The following is a 16,302-nucleotide window of genomic DNA, read 5'->3' on the forward strand; positions in this document are numbered from 1 at the left end:
AGACAGCGTTTGTTCAGAGAGAAAACCAGACAGCGTCTGTGTGGAGAGAAAACAAGGCAGTGTCCGTTCAGAGACAAAATTAGGCAGTGTCTGTTCAGGGAGAAAACCAGGCAGTTTCTGTGTGGAGAGAAAACCAGGCAGTGTCTGTGTAGAGTAAAAACCAGGCAGCGTCTATGTGGAGAGAAAATGAGGCAGTGTCTGTTCAGGGAGAAAACCAGGCAGTTTCTGTGCGGAGAGAAAACCAGGCAGTGTCTGTGTAGAGTAAAAACCAGGCAGCGTCTGTGTGGAGAGAAAACCAGGCAGCATCTGTGCGGAGAGAAAACCAGGCAGCGTCTGTGCGGAGAGAAAACCAGGCAGCGTCTGTGTGGAGAGAAAACCAGGCAGCATCTGTTCGGAGAGAAAACCAGACAGCGTCTGTTCAGAGAGAAAACCATACAGCGTCTGTTCAGAGAGAAAACCAGGCAGCGTCTGTTCAGAGAGAAAACCAGGCAGCGTCTGTTCAGAGAAAAAACCATACAGCGTCTGTTCAGAGAGAAAACCAGGCAGCGTCTGTTCAGAGATACAACCAGGCAGCGGCTGTTCAGAGAGAAAACCAGGCAGCGTCTGTTCAGAGAGAAAACCAGGCAGTGTCTGTTCAGAGAGAAAACTAGGCAGTGTCTGTTCTGACAGAAAACGAGGCTGTGTCAGTTCAGTGAGTAAACCAGGCAGTGTTTGTGTGGAGAGAAAACCAGACAGAGTCTGTGTGGAGAGAAAACCAGACAGCGTCTGTTCGGAGAGAAAACCAGACAGCGTCTGTTCAGAGAGAAAACCAGACAGCGTCTGTTCAAAGAGAAAACCAGGCAGTGTCTGTTCAGAGAGAAAACTAGGCAGTGTCTGTTCTGACAGAAAACGAGGCAGTGTCGGTTCAGTGAGTAAACCAGACAGAGTCTGTGCGGAGAGAAAACCAGACAGTGTCTGTTCAGAGAGAAAACCAGACAACGTCTGTTCAGGGAGAAAACCAGGCAGCGACTGTTCAGAGAGAAAACCAGGCAGCGTCTGTTCAGAGAGAAAACCAGGCAGTGTCTGTTCAGAGAGAAAACTAGGCAGTGTCTGTTCTGACAGAAAACCAGGCAGCATCTGTGTGGAGACAAAACCAGGCCGTGTCTGTTCAGAGAGAAAACCAGGCAGCGTCTGTGTGGAGAGAAAATGTGGCAGTGTCTGTTCAGGGAGAAAACCAGGCAGTTTCTGTGTGGAGAGAAAACCAGGCAGCGTCTGTGTAGAGTAAAAACGAGGCAGTGTCAGTTCGGAGAGAAAACCAGGCAGGGACGGTGTGGAGAGAAAAGCAGACAGTATCTGTGTGGAGAGATTACCAGGCAGCATCTGTGTGGAGAGAGAACCAGGCAGTGTCAGTTCGGAGAGTAAACCAAGCAGCGTCTGTGTGGAGAGAAAATGAGGCAGTGTCTGTTCAGGGAGAATACCAGGCAGTTTCTTTGTGGAGACAAAACCAGGCAGCGACTGTGTGGAGAGAAAACCAGGCAGCATCTGTGTGGAGAGAGAACCTGACAGTGTCTATAGGCAGAGTGAAGCAGGCAGCGTCTGTGTGGAGACAAAACCAGGCCGTGTCTGTACAGAGAGAAAACCAGGCAGCGTCTCTGTAGAGTAAAAACCAGGCAGTGTCAGTTCGGAGAGAAAACCAGGCAGGGACGGTGTGGAGAGAAAACCAGACAGTATCTGTGTGGAGAGGTAACCAGGCAGCATCTGTGTGGAGAGAGAACAAGGCAGTGTCAGTTCGGAGAGTAAACCAGGCAGCGTCTGTGTGGAGAGAAAACCAGGCAGCGTCTGTGTGGAGAGAAAATGAGGCAGTGTCTGTTCAGGGAGAAAATCAGGCAGGGACTGTGTGGAGAGAAAACCAGACAGTGTATGTGTGGAGAGAAAACCAGGCAGCGTGTGTGTGGACAGAAAACCAGGCAGCGTCTGTGTGGAGAGAAAATGAGGCAGTGTCTGTTCAGGGAGAAAATCAGGCAGGGACTGTGTGGAGAGAAAACCAGGCAGCGTCTGTGTGGAGAGAAAACCAGGCAGCGTCTGTGTGGAGAGAGAACAAGGCAGTGTCTATGTGGAGAGTAAAGCAGGCAGTGTCTGTTCAGAGAGAAAACCAGGCAGTGTCTGTGCAGAGAGATAAACAGACAGCATCTGTGTGGAGAGAAAACCAGGCAGTGTCTATGTGGAGAGTAAAGCAGGCAGTGTCTGTTCAGAGAGAAAACTAGGCAGTGTCTGTTCTGACAGAAAACGAGGCAGTGTCGGTTCAGTGAGTAAACCAGGCAGTGTCTGTGTGGAGAGAAAACCAGACAGAGTCTGTGTGGAGAGAAAACCAGACAGCGTCTGTTCAGAGCGAAAAGCAGACAGCGTCTGTTCAGAGAGAAAACCAGGCAGTGTCTGTGTGGAGAGAATACCAAACAGAGTCTGTGTGGAGAGAAAATGAGGCAGTGTCTGTTCGGAGAGAAAACCAGGCAGCATCTGTGTGGAGAGAAAACGAGGCAGTGTCTGTTCAGATGGAAAACGAGGCAGCGTCTGTGTGGAGAGAAAACCATACAGCGTCTGTTCAGAGAGAAAACCAGGCAGCGTCTGTTCAGAGATAAAACCAGGCAGCGTCTGTTCAGAGAGAAAACCAGGCAGTGTCTGTTCAGAGAGAAAACTAGGCAGTGTCTGTTCTGACAGAAAACGAGGCTGTGTCGGTTCAGTGAGTAAACCAGGCAGTGTTTGTGTGGAGAGAAAACCAGACAGAGTCTGTGTGGAGAGAAAACCAGACAGCGTCTGTTCGGAGAGAAAACCAGACAGCGTCTGTTCAGAGAGAAAACCAGACAGCGTGGGTTCAGAGAGAAATCCAGGCAGTGTCTGTTCAGAGAGAAAACTAGGCAGTGTTTGTTCTGACAGAAAACGAGGCAGTGTCGGTTCAGTGAGTAAACCAGGCAGTGTCTGTGTGGAGAGAAAACCAGACAGAGTCTGTGTGGAGAGAAAACCAGACAGCGTCTGTTCAGAGAGAAAAGCAGACAGCGTCTGTTCAGAGAGAAAACCAGGCAGTGTCTGTGTGGAGAGAATACCAAACAGAGTCTGTGTGGAGAGAAAATGAGGCAGTGTCTGTTCAGAGAGAAAACCAGACAATGTCTGTTCAGAGAGAAAACAAGGCAGTGTCTGTTCAGAGAGAAAACCAGGCAGCGTCTTTTCAGAGAGAAAACCAGGCAGCGTCTGTTCAGAGACAAAATCAGGCAGTGTCTGTTCGGAGAGAAAACCAGGCAGCGTCTGTGTGGAGAGAAAATGAGGCAGTGTCTGTTCAGGGAGAAAACCAGGCAGTTTCTGTGTGGAGAGAAAACCAGGCAGCGTCTGTGTGGAGAGAAAACCAGACAGTGTCTGTGTAGAGTAAAAACCAGGCAGCGTCTGTGTGCAGAGAAAACCAGGCAGCATCTGTGTGGAGAGAGAACCAGACAGTGTCTATCTGCAGAGTAAAGCAGGCAGCGTCTGTGTGGAGACAAAACCAGGCCGTGTCTGTTCAGAGAGAAAACCAGTCAGCGTCTGTGTGAAGAGAAAATGTGGCAGTGTCTGTTCAGGGAGAAAACCAGGCAGCTTCTGTGTGGAGAGAAAACCAGGCAGCGTCTGTGTAGAGTAAAAACCAGGCAGTGTCAGTTCGGAGAGAAAACCAGGCAGGGACGGTGTGGAGAGAAAAGCAGACAGTATCTGTGTGGAGAGATAACCAGGCAGCATGTGTGTGGAGAGAGAACCAGGCAGTGTCAGTTCGGAGAGTAAACCAGGCAGCGTCTGTGTGGAGAGAAAACCAGGCAGCGTCTGTGTGGAGAGAAAATGAGGCAGTGTCTGTTCAGGGAGAAAATCAGGCAGGGACTGTGTGGAGAGAAAACCAGAGAGTGTCTGTGTGGAGAGAAAACCAGGCAGCATCTGTGTGGAGAGAGAACCAGGCAGCGTCTATGTGGAGAGTAAAGCAGGCAGTGTATGTTCAGAGAGAAAACCAGGCAGTGTCTGTTCAGAGAGAAAACTAGGCAGTGTTTGTTCTGACAGAAAACGAGGCAGTGTCGGTTCAGTGAGTAAACCAGGCAGTGTCTGTGTGGAGAGAAAACCAGACAGAGTCTGTTCAGAGAGAAAACCAGACAGCGTGGGTTCAGAGAGAAATCCAGGCAGTGTCTGTTCAGAGAGAAAACTAGGCAGTGTTTGTTCTGACAGAAAACGAGGCAGTGTCGGTTCAGTGAGTAAACCAGGCAGTGTCTGTGTGGAGAGATAACCAGGCAGCGTCTGTGTGGAGAGAAAATGAGGCAGTGTCTGTTCAGGGAGAAAATCAGGCAGGGACTGTGTGGAGAGAAAACCAGACAGTGTCTGTGTGGAGAGAAAACCAGGCAGCATCTGTGTGGAGAGAGAACCAGGCAGTGTCTATGTGGAGAGTAAAGCAGGCAGTGTCTGTTCAGAGAGAAAACCAGGCAGTGTCTGTTCAGAGAGAAAACCAGACAGCGTCTGTGTGGAGAGAAAACCAGATAGCGTCTGTGAGGAGAGAAATCCAGGCAGTGCCTGTGCAGAGAGATAAACAGACAGCATCTGTGTGGAGAGAAAACCAGGCAGCGTCTGTGTGGAGAGAAAACCAGGTAGCGTCTGTGTGGAGACAAAACCAGGCAGCGTCTGTGTGGAGAGAAAACCAGGCAGCATCTGTGTGGAGAGAAAATGAGGCAGTGTCTGTTCAGGGAGAAAATCAGGCAGGGACTGTGTGGAGAGAAAACGAGGCAGCATCTGTGTGGATAGAGAACCAGGCAGTGTCTATGTGGAGAGTAAAGCAGGCAGTGTCTGTTCAGAGAGAAAACCAGGCAGTGTCTGTTCAGAGAGAAAACCAGACAGCGTCTGTGTGGAGAGAAAATCAGATAGCGTCTGTGTATAGAGAAAACCAGGCAGTGTCTGTGCAGAGAGAAAACCAGACAGCGTCTGTGTATTGAGAAAACCAGGTAGCGTCGGTACAGAGAGAAAACGAGGCAGTGTCTGTTCAGACGGAAAACGAGGCAGCGTCTGTGTGGAGAGAAATTGAGGCAGTGTCTGTGTGGAGAGAAAACCAGAAAGAGTCTGAGTATTGAGAAAACCAGACAGCGTCTGTGTGGAGAGAAAACCAGACAGCGTCTGTGTGGAGAGAAAACCAGACAGCGTCTGTTCACAGAGAAAACCAGGCAGCGTTTGTTCAGAGAGAAAACCAGGCAGCGTTTGTTCAGAGACAAAATCAGGCAGTGTCTGTTTGGAGAGAAAACCAGGCAGCGTCTGTGTGGAGAGAAAATGAGGCAGTGTCTGTTCAGGGAGAAAACCAGGCAGTGACTGTGTGGAGAGAAAACCGGGCAGCGTCTGTGTGGAGAGAAAACCAGGCAGTGTCTGTGTGGAGTAAAAACCAGGCTGCGTCTATGTGGAGAGAAAACCAGGCAGCATCTGTGTGGAGAGAGAACCAGACAGTGTCTATATGCAGAGTAAAGCAGGCAGCGTCTGTGTGGAGACAAAACCAGGCCGTGTCTGTTCAGAGAGAAAACCAGGCAGCGTCTGTGTGGAGAGAAAATGTGGCAGTGTCTGTTCAGGGAGAAAACCAGGCAGTTTCTGTGTGGAGCGAAAACCAGGCTGTGTCTGTGTAGAGTAAAAACCAGGCAGTGTCAGTTCGGAGAGAAAACCAGGCAGGGACGGTGTGGAGAGAAAAGCAGACAGTGTCTGTGTGGAGAGATAACCAGGCAGCATCTGTGTGGTGAGAGAACCAGGCAGTGTCAGTTCGGAGAGTAAACCAGGCAGCGTCTGTGTGGAGAGAAAACCAGGCAGTGTCTGTTCAGAGAGAAAACTAGGCAGTGTCTGTTCTGACGGAAAACGAGGCAGTGTCGGTTCAGTGAGTAAACCAGGCAGTGTCTGCGTGGAGAGAAAACCAGACAGAGTCTGTGTGAAGAGAAAACCAGACAGCGTCTGTTCAGAGAGAAAACCAGGCAGTGTCTGTGTGGAGAGAATACCAAACAGAGTCTGTGTGGAGAGAAAATGAGGCAGTGTCTGTTCGGAGTAAACCAGGCAGCATCTGTGTGGAGAGAAAATGAGGCAGTCTCTGTTCAGGGAGAAAATCAGGCAGGGACTGTGTGGAGAGAAAACGAGGCAGCATCTGTGTGGAGAGAGAACCAGGCAGTGTCTATGTGGAGAGTAAAGCAGGCAGTGTCTGTTCAGAGAGAAAACCAGGCAGTGTCTGTTCAGAGAGAAAACCAGACAGCGTCTGTGTGGAGAGAAAATCAGATAGCGTCTGTGTATAGAGAAAACCACGCAGTGTCTGTGCAGAGAGAAAACCAGACAGCGTCTGTGTGGAGAGAAAATCAGATAGCGTCTGTGTATTGAGAAAACCAGGTAGCGTCGGTTCAGAGAGAAAACGAGGCAGTGTCTGTTCAGACGGAAAACTAGGCAGCGTCTGTGTGGAGAGAAATTGAGGCAGTGTCTGTTCAGGGAGAAAACCAGGCAGCGTCTGTGTGGAGAGAAAACCAGACAGCGTTTGTTCAGAGAGAAAACCAGACAGCGTCTGTGTGGAGAGAAAACAAGGCAGTGTCCGTTCAGAGACAAAATTAGGCAGTGTCTGTTCAGGGAGAAAACCAGGCAGTTTCTGTGTGGAGAGAAAACCAGGCAGTGTCTGTGTAGAGTAAAAACCAGGCAGCGTCTGTGTGGAGAGAAAATGAGGCAGTGTCTGTTCAGGGAGAAAACCAGGCAGTTTCTGTGCGGAGAGAAAACCAGGCAGTGTCTGTGTAGAGTAAAAACCAGGCAGCGTCTGTGTGGAGAGAAAACCAGGCAGCATCTGTGCGGAGAGAAAACCAGGCAGCGTCTGTGCGGAGAGAAAACCAGGCAGCGTCTGTGTGGAGAGAAAACCAGGCAGCATCTGTTCGGAGAGAAAACCAGACAGCGTCTGTTCAGAGAGAAAACCATACAGCGTCTGTTCAGAGAGAAAACCAGGCAGCGTCTGTTCAGAGAGAAAACCAGGCAGCGTCTGTTCAGAGAGAAAACCATACAGCGTCTGTTCAGAGAGAAAACCAGGCAGCGTCTGTTCAGAGATACAACCAGGCAGCGGCTGTTCAGAGAGAAAACCAGGCAGCATCTGTTCAGAGAGAAAACCAGGCAGTGTCTGTTCAGAGAGAAAACTAGGCAGTGTCTGTTCTGACAGAAAACGAGGCTGTGTCAGTTCAGTGAGTAAACCAGGCAGTGTTTGTGTGGAGAGAAAACCAGACAGAGTCTGTGTGGAGAGAAAACCAGACAGCGTCTGTTCGGAGAGAAAACCAGACAGCGTCTGTTCAGAGAGAAAACCAGACAGCGTCTGTTCAAAGAGAAAACCAGGCAGTGTCTGTTCAGAGAGAAAAATAGGCAGTGTCTGTTCTGACAGAAAACGAGGCAGTGTCGGTTCAGTGAGTAAACCAGGCAGTGTCTGTGTGGAGAGAAAACCAGACAGAGTCTGTGTGGAGAGAAAACCAGACAGCGTCTGTTCAGAGAGAAAACCAGGCAGCGTCTGTTCAGAGAGAAAACCAGGCAGCATCTGTGTGGAGAGAGAACCAGGCAGTGTCTATGTGGAGAGTAAAGCAGGCAGTGTCTGTTCAGAGAGAAAACCAGGCAGTGTCTGTTCAGAGAGAAAATCAGGCAGGGACTGTGTGGAGAGAAAACGAGGCAGCATCTGTGTGGATAGAGAACCAGGCAGTGTCTATGTGGAGAGTAAAGCAGGCAGTGTCTGTTCAGAGAGAAAACCAGGCAGTGTCTGTTCAGAGAGAAAACCAGACAGCGTCTGTGTGGAGAGAAAATCAGATAGCGTCTGTGTATAGAGAAAACCAGGCAGTGTCTGTGCAGAGAGAAAACCAGACAGCGTCTGTGTATTGAGAAAACCAGGTAGCGTCGGTTCAGAGAGAAAACGAGGCAGTCTCTGTTCAGACGGAAAACGAGGCAGCGTCTGTGTGGAGAGAAATTGAGGCAGTGTCTGTGTGGAGAGAAAACCAGAAAGAGTCTGTGTATTGAGAAAACCAGACAGCGTCTGTGTGGAGAGAAAACCAGACAGCATCTGTTCAGAGAGAAAACAAGGCAGTTTCTGTTCAGAGAGAAAACCAGGCAGCGTCTTTTCAGAGAGAAAACCAGGCAGCGTTTGTTCAGAGACAAAATCAGGAAGTGTCTGTTCAGAGAGAAAACAAGGCAGTGTCTGTGTGGAGAGAAAACCAGAAAGAGTCTGTGTATTGAGAAAACCAGACAGCGTCTGTGTGGAGAGAAAAACAGACAGCGTCTGTTCAGAGAGAAAACAAGGCAGTTTCTATTCAGAGAGAAAACCAGACAGCGTCTTTTCAGAGAGAAAACCAGGCAGCGTTTGTTCAGAGACAAAATCAGGCAGTGTCTGTTCAGAGAGAAAACAAGGCAGTGTCTGTGTGGAGAGAAAACCAGAAAGAGTCTGTGTATTGAGAAAACCAGACAGCGTCTGTGTGGAGAGAAAACCAGGCAGTGTCTGTGTGGAGTAAAAACCAGGCTGCGTCTGTGTGGAGAGAAAACCAGGCAGCATCTGTGTGGAGACAGAACCAGACAGTGTCTATCTGCAGAGTAAAGCAGGCAGCGTCTGTGTGGAGACAAAACCAGGCCGTGTCTGTTCAGAGAGAAAACCAGGCAGCGTCTGTGTGGAGAGAAAATGTGGCAGTGTCTGTTCAGGGAGAAAACCAGGCAGTTTCTGTGTGGAGCGAAAACCAGGCTGCGTCTGTGTAGAGTAAAAACCAGGCAGTGTCAGTTCGGAGAGAAAACCAGGCAGGGACGGTGTGGAGATTAAAGCAGACAGTGTCTGTGTGGAGAGATAACCAGGCAGCATCTGTGTGGAGAGAGAACCAGGCAGTGTCAGTTCGGAGAGTAAACCAGGCAGCGTCTGTGTGGAGAGAAAACCAGGCAGTGTCTGTTCAGAGAGAAAACTAGGCAGTGTCTGTTCTGACAGAAAACCAGGCAGGGACGGTGTGGAGAGAAAAGCAGACAGTATCTGTGTGGAGAGATAACCAGGCTGCATGTGTGTGGAGAGAGAACCAGGCAGTGTCAGTTCGGAGAGTAAACCAGGCAGCGTCTCTGTGGAGAGAAAATGTGGCAGTGTCTGTTCAGGGAGAAAACCAGGCAGTTTCTGTGTGGAGAGAAAACCAGGCAGCGTCTGTGTAGAGTAAAAACCAGGCAGTGTCAGTTCGGAGAGAAAATCAGGCAGGGACCGTGTGGAGAGAAAAGCAGACAGTGTCTGTGTGGAGAGATAACCAGGCAGCATCTGTGTGGAGAGAGAACCAGGCAGTGTCAGTTCGGAGAGTAAACTAGGCAGCGTCTGTGTGGAGAGAAAACCAGGCAGCGTCTGAGTGGAGAGAAAATGAGGCAGTGTCTGTTCAGGGAGAAAATCAGGCAGGGACTGTGTGGAGAGAAAACCAGACAGTGTCTGTGTGGAGAGAAAACCAGGCAGCATCTGTGTGGAGAGAGAACCAGGCAGTGTCTATGTGGAGAGTAAAGCAGGCAGTGTCTGTTCAGAGAGAAAACCAGACAGCGTCTGTTTGGAGAGAAAACCAGGCAGTGCCTGTGCAGAGAGATAAACAGACAGCATCTGTGTGGAGAGAAAACCAGGCAGCGTCTGTGTGGAGAGAAAACCAGACAGTGTCTGTGTAGAGTAAAATCCAGGCAGCATCTGTGTGCAGAGAAAACCAGGCAGCGTCTGTGTAGAGTAAAAACCAGGCAGTGTCAGTTCGGAGAGAAAACCAGGCAGGGACGGTGTGGAGAGAAAAGCAGACAGTATCTGTGTGGAGAGATAACCAGGCAGCATGTGTGTGGAGAGAGAACCAGGCAGTGTCAGTTCGGAGAGTAAACCAGGCAGCGTCTGTGTGGAGAGAAAATGTGGCAGTGTCTGTTCAGGGAGAAAACCAGGCAGTTTCTGTGTGGAGAGAAAACCAGGCAGCGTCTGTGTAGAGTAAAAACCAGGCAGTGTCAGTTCGGAGAGAAAATCAGGCAGGGACGGTGTGGAGAGAAAAGCAGACAGTGTCTGTGTGGAGAGATAACCAGGCAGCATCTGTGTGGAGAGAGAACCAGGCAGTGTCAGTTCGGAGAGTAAACCAGGCAGCGTCTGTGTGGAGAGAAAATGAGGCAGTGTCTGTTCAGGGAGAAAATCAGGCAGGGACTGTGTGGAGAGAAAACCAGACAGTGTCTGTGTGGAGAGAAAACCAGGCAGCATCTGTGTGGAGAGAGAACCAGGCAGTGTCTATGTGGAGAGTAAAGCAGGCAGTGTCTGTTCAGAGAGAAAATCAGGCAGGGACTGTGTGGAGAGAAAACGAGGCAGCATCTGTGTGGATAGAGAACCAGGCAGTGTCTATGTGGAGAGTAAAGCAGGCAGTGTCTGTTCAGAGAGAAAACCAGGCAGTGTCTGTTCAGAGAGAAAACCAGACAGCGTCTGTGTGGAGAGAAAATCAGATAGCGTCTGTGTATAGAGAAAACCAGGCAGTGTCTGTGCAGAGAGAAGACCAGACAGCGTCTGTGTATTGAGAAAACCAGGTAGCGTCGGTTCAGAGAGAAAACGAGGCAGTGTCTGTTCAGACGGAAAACGAGGCAGCGTCTGTGTGGAGAGAAATTGAGGCAGTGTCTGTGTGGAGAGAAAACCAGACAGCATCTGTTCAGAGAGAAAACAAGGCAGTTTCTGTTCAGAGAGAAAACCAGGCAGCGTCTTTTCAGAGAGAAAACCAGGCAGCGTTTGTTCAGAGACAAAATCAGGAAGTGTCTGTTCAGAGAGAAAACAAGGCAGTGTCTGTGTGGAGAGAAAACCAGAAAGAGTCTGTGTATTGAGAAAACCAGACAGCGTCTGTGTGGAGAGAAAAACAGACAGCGTCTGTTCAGAGAGAAAACAAGGCAGTTTCTGTTCAGAGAGAAAACCAGACAGCGTCTTTTCAGAGAGAAAACCAAGCAGCGTTTGTTCAGAGACAAAATCAGGCAGTGTCTGTTCAGAGAGAAAACAAGGCAGTGTCTGTGTGGGGAGAAAACCAGAAAGAGTCTGTGTATTGAGAAAACCAGACAGCGTCTGTGTGGAGAGAAAACCAGGCAGTGTCTGTGTGGAGTAAAAACCAGGCTGCGTCTGTGTGGAGAGAAAACCAGGCAGCATCTGTGTGGAGACAGAACCAGACAGTGTCTATCTGCAGAGTAAAGCAGGCAGCGTCTGTGTGGAGAGATAACCAGGCAGCATGTGTGTGGAGAGAGAACCAGGCAGTGTCAGTTCGGAGAGTAAACCAGGCAGCGTCTGTGTGGAGAGAAAGTGTGGCAGTGTCTGTTCAGGGAGAAAACCAGGCAGTTTCTGTGTGGAGAGAAAACCAGGCAGCGTCTGTGTACAGTAAAAACCAGGCAGTGTCAGTTCGGAGAGAAAATCAGGCAGGGACGGTGTGGAGAGAAAAGCAGACAGTGTCTGTGTGGAGAGATAACCAGGCAGCATCTGTGTGGAGAGAGAACCAGGCAGTGTCAGTTCGGAGAGTAAACCAGGCAGCGTCTGTGTGGAGAGAAAACCAGGCAGCGTCTGTGTGGAGAGAAAATGAGGCAGTGTCTGTTCAGGGAGAAAATCAGGCAGGGACTGTGTGGAGAGAAAACCAGACAGTGTCTGTGTGGAGAGAAAACCAGGCAGCATCTGTGTGGAGAGAGAACCAGGCAGTGTCTATGTGGAGAGTAAAGCAGGCAGTGTCTGTTCAGAGAGAAAACCAGGCAGTGTCTGTTCAGAGAGAAAACCAGACAGCGTCTGTGTGGAGAGAAAACCAGGCAGCGTCTGTGTAGAGTAAAAACCAGGGAATGTCAGTTCGGAGAGAAAACCAGGCAGGGACGGTGTGGAGAGTAAAGCAGACAGTATCTGTGTGGAGAGATAACCAGGCAGCGTCTGTGTGGAGAGAAAACCAGGCAGCGTCTGTGTGGAGAGAAAACCAGACAGCGTCTGTGTGGAGAGAAAACCAGACAGCGTCTGTTCAGAGAGAAAACCAGGCAGCGTTTGTTCAGAGAGAAAACCAGGCAGCGTTTGTTCAGAGACAAAACCAGGCCGTGTCTGTTCAGAGAGAAAACCAGGCAGCGTCTGTGTGGAGAGAAAATGTGGCAGTGTCTGTTCAGGGAGAAAACCAGGCAGTTTCTGTGTGGAGCGAAAACCAGGCTGCGTCTGTGTAGAGTAAAAACCAGGCAGTGTCAGTTCGGAGAGAAAACCAGGCAGGGACGGTGTGGAGATTAAAGCAGACAGTGTCTGTGTGGAGAGATAACCAGGCAGCATCTGTGTGGAGAGAGAACCAGGCAGTGTCAGTTCGGAGAGTAAACCAGGCAGCGTCTGTGTGGAGAGAAAACCAGGCAGTGTCTGTTCAGAGAGAAAACTAGGCAGTGTCTGTTCTGACAGAAAACCAGGCAGGGACGGTGTGGAGAGAAAAGCAGACAGTATCTGTGTGGAGAGATAACCAGGCTGCATGTGTGTGGAGAGAGAACCAGGCAGTGTCAGTTCGGAGAGTAAACCAGGTAGCGTCTCTGTGGAGAGAAAATGTGGCAGTGTCTGTTCAGGGAGAAAACCAGGCAGTTTCTGTGTGGAGAGAAAACCAGGCAGCGTCTGTGTAGAGTAAAAACCAGGCAGTGTCAGTTCGGAGAGAAAATCAGGCAGGGACCGTGTGGAGAGAAAAGCAGACAGTGTCTGTGTGGAGAGATAACCAGGCAGCATCTGTGTGGAGAGAGAACCAGGCAGTGTCAGTTCGGAGAGTAAACTAGGCAGCGTCTGTGTGGAGAGAAAACCAGGCAGCGTCTGAGTGGAGAGAAAATGAGGCAGTGTCTGTTCAGGGAGAAAATCAGGCAGGGACTGTGTGGAGAGAAAACCAGACAGTGTCTGTGTGGAGAGAAAACCAGGCAGCATCTGTGTGGAGAGAGAACCAGGCAGTGTCTATGTGGAGAGTAAAGCAGGCAGTGTCTGTTCAGAGAGAAAACCAGACAGCGTCTGTTTGGAGAGAAAACCAGATAGCGTCTGTGCGGAGAGAAAACCAGGCAGTGCCTGTGCAGAGAGATAAACAGACAGCATCTGTGTGGAGAGAAAACCAGGCAGCGTCTGTGTGGAGAGAAAACCAGGTAGCGTCTGTGTGGAGACAAAACCAGGCAGCGTCTGTGTGGAGAGAAAACCAGGCAGCATCTGTGTGGAGAGAAAATGAGGCAGTGTCTGTTCAGGGAGAAAATCAGGCAGGGACTGTGTGGAGAGAAAACGAGGCAGCATCTGTGTGGATAGAGAACCAGGCAGTGTCTATGTGGAGAGTAAAGCAGGCAGTGTCTGTTCAGAGAGAAAACCAGGCAGTGTCTGTTCAGAGAGAAAACCAGACAGCGTCTGTGTGGAGAGAAAATCAGATAGAGTCTGTGTATAGAGAAAACCAGGCAGTGTCTGTGCAGAGAGAAAACCAGATAGCGTCTGTGTATTGAGAAAACCAGGTAGCGTCGGTTCAGAGAGAAAACGAGGCAGTGTCTGTTCAGACGGAAAACGAGGCAGCGTCTGTGTGGAGAGAAATTGAGGCAGTGTCTGTGTGGAGAGAAAACCAGAAAGAGTCTGTGTATTGAGAAAACCAGACAGCGTCTGTGTGGAGAGAAAACCAGACAGCATCTGTTCAGAGAGAAAACAAGGCAGTTTCTGTTCAGAGAGAAAACCAGGCACCGTCTTTTCAGAGAGAAAACCAGGCAGGGTTTGTTCAGAGACAAAATCACGCAGTGTCTGTTCAGAGAGAAAACAAGGCAGTGTCTGTGTAGAGTAAAATCCAGGCAGCGTCTGTGTGCAGAGAAAACCAGGCAGCGTCTGTGTAGAGTAAAAACCAGGCAGTGTCAGTTCGGAGAGAAAACCAGGCAGGGACGGTGTGGAGAGAAAAGCAGACAGTATCTGTGTGGAGAGATAACCAGGCAGCATGTGTGTGGAGAGAGAACCAGGCAGTGTCAGTTCGGAGAGTAAACCAGGCAGCGTCTGTGTGGAGAGAAAATGTGGCAGTGTCTGTTCAGGGAGAAAACCAGGCAGTTTCTGTGTGGAGAGAAAACCAGGCAGCGTCTGTGTAGAGTAAAAACCAGGCAGTGTCAGTTCGGAGAGAGAAACAGGCAGGGACGGTGTGGAGAGAAAAGCAGACAGTATCTGTGTGGAGAGATAACCAGGCAGCATGTGTGTGGAGAGAGAACCAGGCAGTGTCAGTTCGGAGAGTAAACCAGGCAGCGTCTGTGTGGAGAGAAAGTGTGGCAGTGTCTGTTCAGGGAGAAAACCAGGCAGTTTCTGTGTGGAGAGAAAACCAGGCAGCGTCTGTGTACAGTAAAAACCAGGCAGTGTCAGTTCGGAGAGAAAATCAGGCAGGGACGGTGTGGAGAGAAAAGCAGACAGTGTCTGTGTGGAGAGATAACCAGGCAGCATCTGTGTGGAGAGAGAACCAGGCAGTGTCAGTTCGGAGAGTAAACCAGGCAGCGTCTGTGTGGAGAGAAAACCAGGCAGCGTCTGTGTGGAGAGAAAATGAGGCAGTGTCTGTTCAGGGAGAAAATCAGGCAGGGACTGTGTGGAGAGAAAACCAGACAGTGTCTGTGTGGAGAGAAAACCAGGCAGCATCTGTGTGGAGAGAGAACCAGGCAGTGTCTATGTGGAGAGTAAAGCAGGCAGTGTCTGTTCAGAGAGAAAACCAGGCAGTGTCTGTTCAGAGAGAAAACCAGACAGCGTCTGTGTGGAGAGAAAACCAGGCAGCGTCTGTGTAGAGTAAAAACCAGGGAATGTCAGTTCGGAGAGAAAACCAGGCAGGGACGGTGTGGAGAGTAAAGCAGACAGTATCTGTGTGGAGAGATAACCAGGCAGCGTCTGTGTGGAGAGAAAACCAGGCAGCGTCTGTGTGGAGAGAAAACCAGACAGCGTCTGTGTGGAGAGAAAACCAGACAGCGTCTGTTCAGAGAGAAAACCAGGCAGCGTTTGTTCAGAGAGAAAACCAGGCAGCGTTTGTTCAGAGACAAAACCAGGCCGTGTCTGTTCAGAGAGAAAACCAGGCAGCTTCTGTGTGGAGAGAAAATGTGGCAGTGTCTGTTCAGGGAGAAAACCAGGCAGTTTCTGTGTGGAGAGAAAACCAGGCAGCGTCTGTGTGGAGAGAAAAACAGACAGCGTCTGTTCAGAGAGAAAACAAGGCAGTTTCTGTTCAGAGAGAAAACCAGACAGCGTCTTTTCAGAGAGAAAACCAGGCAGCGTTTGTTCAGAGACAAAATCAGGCAGTGTCTGTTCAGAGAGAAAACAAGGCAGTGTCTGTGTGGAGAGAAAACCAGAAAGAGTCTGTGTATTGAGAAAACCAGACAGCGTCTGTGTGGAGAGAAAACCAGGCAGTGTCTGTGTGGAGTAAAAACCAGGCTGCGTCTGTGTGGAGAGAAAACCAGGCAGCATCTGTGTGGAGACAGAACCAGACAGTGTCTATCTGCAGAGTAAAGCAGGCAGCGTCTGTGTGGAGACAAAACCAGGCCGTGTCTGTTCAGAGAGAAAACCAGGCAGCGTCTGTGTGGAGAGAAAATGTGGCAGTGTCTGTTCAGGGAGAAAACCAGGCAGTTTCTGTGTGGAGCGAAAACCAGGCTGCGTCTGTGTAGAGTAAAAACCAGGCAGTGTCAGTTCGGAGAGAAAACCAGGCAGGGACGGTGTGGAGAGAAAAGCAGACAGTGTCTGTGTGGAGAGATAACCAGGCAGCATCTGTGTGGAGAGAGAACCAGGCAGTGTCAGTTCGGAGAGTAAACCAGGCAGCGTCTGTGTGGAGAGAAAACCAGGCAGTGTCTGTTCAGAGAGAAAACTAGGCAGTGTCTGTTCTGACAGAAAACCAGGCAGGGACGGTGTGGAGAGAAAAGCAGACAGTATCTGTGTGGAGAGATAACCAGGCTGCATGTGTGTGGAGAGAGAACCAGGCAGTGTCAGTTCGGAGAGTAAACCAGGCAGCGTCTCTGTGGAGAGAAAATGTGGCAGTGTCTGTTCAGGGAGAAAACCAGGCAGTTTCTGTGTGGAGAGAAAACCAGGCAGCGTCTGTGTAGAGTAAAAACCAGGCAGTGTCAGTTCGGAGAGAAAATCAGGCAGGGACCGTGTGGAGAGAAAAGCAGACAGTGTCTGTGTGGAGAGATAACCAGGCAGCATCTGTGTGGAGAGAGAACCAGGCAGTGTCAGTTCGGAGAGTAAACTAGGCAGCGTCTGTGTGGAGAGAAAACCAGGCAGCGTCTGAGTGGAGAGAAAATGAGGCAGTGTCTGTTCAGGGAGAAAATCAGGCAGGGACTGTGTGGAGAGAAAACCAGACAGTGTCTGTGTGGAGAGAA

General features: G+C 50.0%; 1 protein-coding gene across 1 annotated transcript in view; it reads left to right on the forward strand.

The window, feature by feature from the left end:
- mrvi1 (murine retrovirus integration site 1 homolog) overlaps nucleotides 1-16,302 on the forward strand; it is a 619,638-nt gene that overhangs the window by 384,571 nt on the left and 218,765 nt on the right. The gene's annotated exons all lie outside the window — the stretch shown is intronic.

The sequence above is a fragment of the Hypanus sabinus genome, chromosome 7 (genome assembly GCF_030144855.1).
Source record: "Hypanus sabinus isolate sHypSab1 chromosome 7, sHypSab1.hap1, whole genome shotgun sequence".
NCBI lineage: Eukaryota > Metazoa > Chordata > Chondrichthyes > Myliobatiformes > Dasyatidae > Hypanus > Hypanus sabinus.